This window comes from Mus caroli, chromosome 14, assembly GCF_900094665.2.
Source record: "Mus caroli chromosome 14, CAROLI_EIJ_v1.1, whole genome shotgun sequence".
NCBI classification, from domain to species: Eukaryota; Metazoa; Chordata; class Mammalia; order Rodentia; family Muridae; genus Mus; species Mus caroli.
The window spans coordinates 11,043,667-11,050,620 of record NC_034583.1 but is presented as its reverse complement, the minus strand read 5'-3'; the positions used below and the strand labels follow the sequence as shown (position 1 = coordinate 11,050,620).

At 45.6% G+C, this 6,954-nt stretch overlaps 1 pseudogene; it reads right to left on the bottom strand.

Annotated features, from left to right (window-relative positions):
* Window positions 1-3,686: 3,686 nt before the first annotated feature.
* On the bottom strand, window positions 3,687-4,522 carry LOC110308858 (annotated as a pseudogene).
* Window positions 4,523-6,954: the final 2,432 nt, after the last annotated feature.

Genomic DNA, 6,954 nt, shown 5'->3' with positions numbered 1-6,954 from the left:
ACTCTGTAGACCAGGCTGGCCTCGAACTCAGAAATCCACCTGCGGGCTGGTGAGATGGCTCAGTGGGTAAGAGCACCTGACTGCTCTTCCGAAGGTCCAGAGTTCAAATCCCAGCAACCACATGGTGGTTCACAACCACCCGTAATGAGATCTGATGCCCTCTTTTGGTGCGTCTGAAGACAGCTACAGTATATTACATGTAAAAAATAAATAAATCTTTAAAAAAAAAAAAAAGAAATCCGCCTGCCTCTGCCTCCCGAGTGCTGGGATTAAAGGCATGTGCCACCACGCCCGGCTTAAAATAAAGAGTTTAGCTGGATGTAGTGGTGCACTTTAGTCCCAGCATTTGGGAGGCAGAGTCAGGCAGATCTCTATGAGTTTATGGCCAACCTGGTCTACAGAGTGAAGTCCAGATCAGCCAAAGCTACACAATGAAACCCTGTCACAAAAGAAAAGAAAAGAAAAGAAAAGAAAAGAAAAGAAAAGAAAAGAAAGACAAAGACAAAGACAAAATCCCATATCTTTTTAATAAATTAAAAAAAAAAGACCACCACCAACAAAATGCTGTGCTATTTGAACAGTGGTAGCCGAGGAATATTCTTTCCTATATTATGTTCAGAATGTGAGCTTGATGACCCTTTTATGAAGGAATGATGTCTGTGTCTCTTCTTACCTACGTGGGCTATGGTCTCCTTGAAGTCAGCCAAGAGGTTTATCAAGAGGTTTATTCTGAAAAGGTGATTTGGCTTCTGCTCTGACCCTGGAATACTTGCCCTGGGACCCTGAATGCTCTGAAAGCAGATTGATACTTCAAGCCTGTGATATGTCAAGGAATTCTAGATAGCACAAGTCTGTCAAAGCCATGAAACTACCAGAGGTGAGAGGCAAAGGGACGGGGAAGGGGCAGAAAAGATGCCAGGCTGCTGGAGGAGTTCCAGCTGGGAGGCATGGGTCCTCCATAGGACATAATCCAATGACATTTTTTTCCTCTTTAGTGTTCTGTTTGTTTTTTATCTGTCTGTCCCAGGGATGGAACTTTGGCCTCCTCCTCATAGGTAAGTGCTCTACCACTGGGCTGCATCCCATCCTAAATGCTGCTATTGTAAACCACTAAATTATGAGATAACTTAATGTCCTGAAATGTTTCCTAAAAGGATGAAAAATGATTTAAAGCAGTTGGACTGTTTCCTCAGTTACAAATAAGAAAAATAGACTCAGCAGAACACACATCTTTAATCCTAGCACTTGGAATGCAGAGGCAGTCAGATCTCTGAGCTTGAGGCAAGTCGAATCCTATCTTGAAAAAAAACAAAACCAAGAAGGGGTAGGGGAGGAGGAGGAGGAAGATGAGGAGGAGGAGGAGGAGGGAGAGGAGGAGGAGGAGGAGGGAGAGGAGGACGAGGAGGAGGGGGAGGGGAAGAGGGAGAAATGGATTCAGGGCAACTGAAATAAATATATAAGGCAGACGTCCAAATTAAAAAAGGATGGTTGGGGGCTGGTGAGATGGCTCAGCGAATAGGAGCACTTGACCACTCTTCCGAAGGTCCTGAGTTCAAATCCCAGCAACCACATGGTGGCTCACAACCACCCATAATGAGATCTGATGCCCTCTTCTGGCACATCTGAAGACAGCTGCAGTGTACTTATGTATAATAATAAATAAATCTTAAAAAAAAAAGAAAAACCAAAAAAAAATATTAAAAAAAAAAGGATGGTTGGGAACGGACTTGTGATAGAGGTAATATTTAATCTCTTCCCTCCTTCGCCCATGTCCATATTTACCTGCCAGCTGCTGGGTTTTGCTGTTGTTCACTACAGAGCTAATGGATACTACGGTGGTTATATGCCTGTAATTCCAGGAATTGGAAGGTAGATGCAGGAGGATCTGGAGTGCAAAGTCATTTTCAGTTACATAATGATCTAGAGGCCAGCCTGGGCTACATGAGAATCTGTCTCAGAAAATAAATAAACAAAAGGAAAACAAAAAGGTCTTGTCATGTTTCTCAGGCTAGCATCGAATGCTTAAAGTTTGAGTCTCAGAAGTTGGGAGTTACATATCCACCTGCCATTTGTATCCATCTATCTATCTATCTATCTATCTATCTATCTATCTATCTATCTAATCTATTTCAGGTTTTTCCAGACAGGATTTCTTTGTGTAACAGCACTGGCTGTCTGGCTGTGCTGGAACTCACTTTGTAGATCAGGCTGGCTTTAAACTCACAAAGGTTTGATTGAGTTCTGTGATTAAAGGCATGTGCAACCATGCCTCAGTGCCACACCCACTCCAGTCAAGTCTGCCCGGCAAGCCCAAAAGCTTGGACACAGTCCTGAAGCAAAAACTTCCATGGAAACTTAATTTCCTTAGAGCCTTGGTATCCCATAGCATGAATGTTCCAAATTTGTCTCTGCGGTAGTGTGGAGGGTCTTCCATGCTTTCTTGCAGTATTTTACTGGATAGGAGCTAGAAATCTCAGCACAAGGTTAGCAAAGTAAGTTTAGAATTCTTAATATAGTTATGTATGGCAGACTACATTACTTAATAGAAGAAAGTCCTCCACAAAATCACTTAGAATAACAGTCACTCCCATATGCAAGAATTTACAATGGCCTAGGAAGAAGGAGAGTTGTGGTTTAAGGAGGAACTACAGTATTGCATTATTCATGAAAGAGTCAGAGCAGAAGAGCTCTGCAAGTCAGCAAGAGCAGAAACCCCCTGGTTCAAGCCTTCACAAGGCTCAGCGGAATAGCATAAATTGTTATTAGGGTGTGACATTCTCACCTGGCTCCCTAATGGCTGACTTTAGAAAGGGCTGCCTTTTATCTCAGTTGTAAACATTGCCTGGTTCCTGTCAGTNTTTTTTTTTTTTTTTTTTTGGTACTTTATTCTTTGTTTTTTGTTTGTTTTTTGTTTTTTGTTTTTGTTTTTCGAGACAGGGTTTCTCTGTGTAGCTCTGGCTGTCCTGGAACTCACTCTGTAGACCAGGCTGGCCTCGAACTCAGAAATCCATCTGCCTCTACCTCCCAAGTGCTGGGATTAAAGGCATGCGCCACCACTGCTCGGGTACTTTATTCTTGTTTATTGGTAAGTCAGTTTGGATAGTGTTTTTCTCCCTGACCCTAGAGTTCTAAGAGAAAACACTGATTCTACTGACCGCAGACAGAGATGGGGACCAAATGGGCGCCAGACACCTTGGTAGTGACAGGGCAGAGGGCTTGATGGGCTGGCCTGAGTTCAGAGAGCTCAGGCTGTAGGTCACCTGGGCCTGAAGGGCACACACCGTACATCTGGCGTCCAGTTTGGCAGGACCCGGTTGCTAGGTGGTGATATCTGCATGGTAGATGTTCAAGCCTCATGCTCTCTCATGGGCTGTACCTGTTCATGGTTGAAAGTGGGAATGGGGTCTGAAGCCCAAGCTTCCCTTTGCCTTCTTTAACCCTTAATGTGTGGGGCACCTGACCTGGTCTAGTTCCAAGGGCTGCAGCTATAGCCTGGTCACCAAGGACTGCATGTGAAATGGAAAGGAAACTATCTGAAAAAGACTTAGAAGAGGGCCCAGGAGGCTACTGTCTAGGAGAAAGGCACTAGTAATGGCTCTGGAACAGCCACCTGTCACATGTCCACTGCCATGGGCAAGGGTCTCCAGCAGAGAACTGAACTGATGCAAACACTCTGCAGGTAAGTGTCAACTATGGAAGGCTGACCAGGAGACACCAGAAGCATAGAACTCCACCTGGGTGGGCCAGTCACCATCTCCATTGCTCTCTCTGTCCTCATCGGAGTCATCATCATCGCCACTGGATGTACCGCAGACAGTGCCGCCTAGGTGGGACAGCTGCTGTGGAGAGCCTCCGATCCCCTCCCTGGCCTCCTCCCTCCGCTTCTGGGAGGCCAGCTCTCGGTAGCACAGGCTGCAGACACGAAGGGGCTTGGGAGAGAGACGTGGCAACAGGAAACGCTCCTTGGAACACTCAGCACAGACCAGAACCCCGCATTTGCGGCATTTGCGGCAGTGGTGACGCTGGGTGAGTGCGGAGAAGCTGTCTGTGTGCAGCGCATGCAGATGTCCGTGGCCTTGTCCAGGGCGTTGCGTGCTCCGTGGTGGGTTGGCGGCCTGTGGCCAGCAGCTGACTCCGCACACACATGTGGCTTATCCATTCCTGGCGCTCCATGGTGGAGGTTGCCGACACCACAAAGGACTTCTTGGCTGTCTTGATCATCCATCGGTTCTTGGCCTGCAGGGTCTCGGGCAGTGATTCCAATGTTACCTCTTCTAGGGGAATAATATGCTGGCTGCGGTACTTGCGGTTGCTAAGCACAATACTGCCGTACACCAGGATGTAATTGAAAAGAAAAAAGATGCGTGGCTTGGCCTTCTTGTGGCACTCCTTGGTCAGCACCCTCCTCGCCTAGGAGCACACGGCACGGCAGGGCCAGCAGTTGCCCCGATGCCCCAAAACAGCTCTCCACTGCTGCAATCCACTGGCTGTTGATCTCCTTGTTTGCCAAGTGGTCCACCATCTTCTCAATAAGCTAAGCTCCCTTGGGAACCTCCGAGTCCGCACGGCCAGTCCCGAACTCCCTGTCAGTCTTTATGTATGCATTTCTCTGTTTTGTGTCAGATAACTTCAATATACCTTGGCTGATGTGTCACCTAACTTCTTTGTTTTCTTCTGTAATATGAGTCTGATGCTCGCTTTGAGAAATTTCATTCAGATACAGCACTCTCTCTGTGTCAGTGTCTGTTTGTCACTTTCCGCTGACTCCTTGCTCACCTGAACACCGAAACCCTGGTTCCCGTGGGTTGAGGGACCCACTGAGTCCAGTCTGAGGCACCTCGGGAGGTAACTTCTGAGGACAGCATCATTCAGCTGAGTTGTGGGTAGAAGAAAGCATGGTGAATGGAGTAAGCACACAGCTGCTGTGAGTAGTCTGAGAATTTAGAGGCTAAGCCACAGACACCACAATGTTAACAGCTGAGGTTCAGTACAAAGACAGCACAGTGGCAAAAGCAATTCCCGTTGCAGCCTGGCACTCTGGGAATAGCCTGGTATGGATGCTGTTTCTGTGGTAAGAAGTGCAATGAGATTCCAGTGGCTAGTAGTGTATAGTAACAGGCCTTGCTTAGAGTTCTCTGTCTCTGATAGTTACTACAGACCTCTGGAGGAAAGAGTCAGGCTTCTTAATTTATTTTTTATAAGTATATGGGTATTGCCCGTGTATATGTGTGTACCACAGCGTTGCAATGCATGCAGAGGCCAGAAGAGGATGGTAGACCCCCTGGAACTGAAGTCACAGATGTTGTAAAGCTACCATGTGGGTATTGGGAATCAATCCCAGGTCTTCTGGAAGAGCTGTTAGTACTGGAAATCTGCAGTCTTAAAAGCCTGGAGGCTGAGGCACAGGCTTTATTTTTTACCAATATTACTATTGATGAGTCAGGCTTATATTCTTGAAAGTATTTTCCATTTTGATTATTTTAAAAATTTAAGCATGTGTGGATATTTATTTATTTATATATTTGTTACGATCAGGGAATAAAGGGCCAGTTAACCAAAATGGCTGGATTATATTGGGAAGGGCAGCTGGGGAAAAGGGAAGCCCAGACTTTGGGCTGGAGACTATGGTAGTGGGTAGGATATGCAAGCCATACCCTGTAACAAGGAGGGACTGAAGGATGCTGGGAGAACCTGGTGACCAGGTCCATTTTCATATGTTAAATAGGCATCTCAGTTTAGAACCATTATAGCCATTTGTTCTGGGTTTGAGACTTAATGTCCTTCCTATCTATCTATCTATCTATCATCTATCTGTTTTCACAGCAAAACTGGATGGGAATTACTAAGAGTTCCTATGTACCTTCTGTTCTCCACAAAGATGTAACTTGTGCCACAGTCAACATTCTGCCCCACAGGGGCACATGGACATGTCATTACCAGCAAAGCCCTAGTTAACTCCTGATGTTAGACATCCCTGTTTTTTGACAGACACATTCACTTGTATTCTGTGCAACAGTGTTTTGCAGAATGAGCTTCCTTGTCCTCTCTGCTCAGTGTTTTCATCTCTTTTCTGATGATGCCTAGCGACTAGTGATTTTCTTCTCCACCTACTTGTAGTTTTGCTATGCCAAATGCCATGTAGTTGATATCATACACTAGACAGCCCTTTAAGAGCATGACCCACTTGTAATTTTTCTTTCTAGAACGTTTGCATTAACCTCATTTTACTTGAGGTAGATGGTAGTTGATACCTCATATGCAAAGGCAAGCTGCAATAGAAGCTGGGAAACTTGCTCTGTTATCATGTGAGGATGATTAAGCCTGGAGGCAAGGAAGTAGAGGACATCTGGGTCAGAGACCTTATGAGACTCGGGCAGAGTTCTTACACAGCTGAGCAGATTAGGGGAAGACCGTGGAGTTTTTTCAGTGTTGAGGCAGAGTCATAGGGTCTACTTACTGTTTTAAAAATAACTGCTGGGGAGAAAAGACTGTTGGGGCCAAGACTCCAGAGTTGTTGCAGCAGCCCAGGCCAGACCGGATCTAGACTCACAGCCATGGCTCCCACCCCCAGATGTGTTTGGGGGGAGAACAGCAGAGGTATTGTGAGGGTAGTCTAGCTCAGTTTGCTAAGGATGAAATAGAGTATAAAAAGCAGTGATTTCTCGCCTGTTAGAAACGTTTAAATTGCTGATTTCAGGCTGATTAGCTAACAGAAAAGATTGCTATTGGCGGGAAGTGGGGGAATGTTCACATGTAAACTTGTCTATCTTATGACATGCTCCAACATTCTATACCTAAATATTTCTGCGCAAACTGGGATGCATTTTGCAACGGTCATACCCAAAGCCTAAAATTTCATATTAACTGTCCTATCGGTGCCAATATCTGTTAGCTCATTTAAAATGTATACCTTAAAGCACATCTTCCTGGATTCACCTCAAGCACGTATCTAAT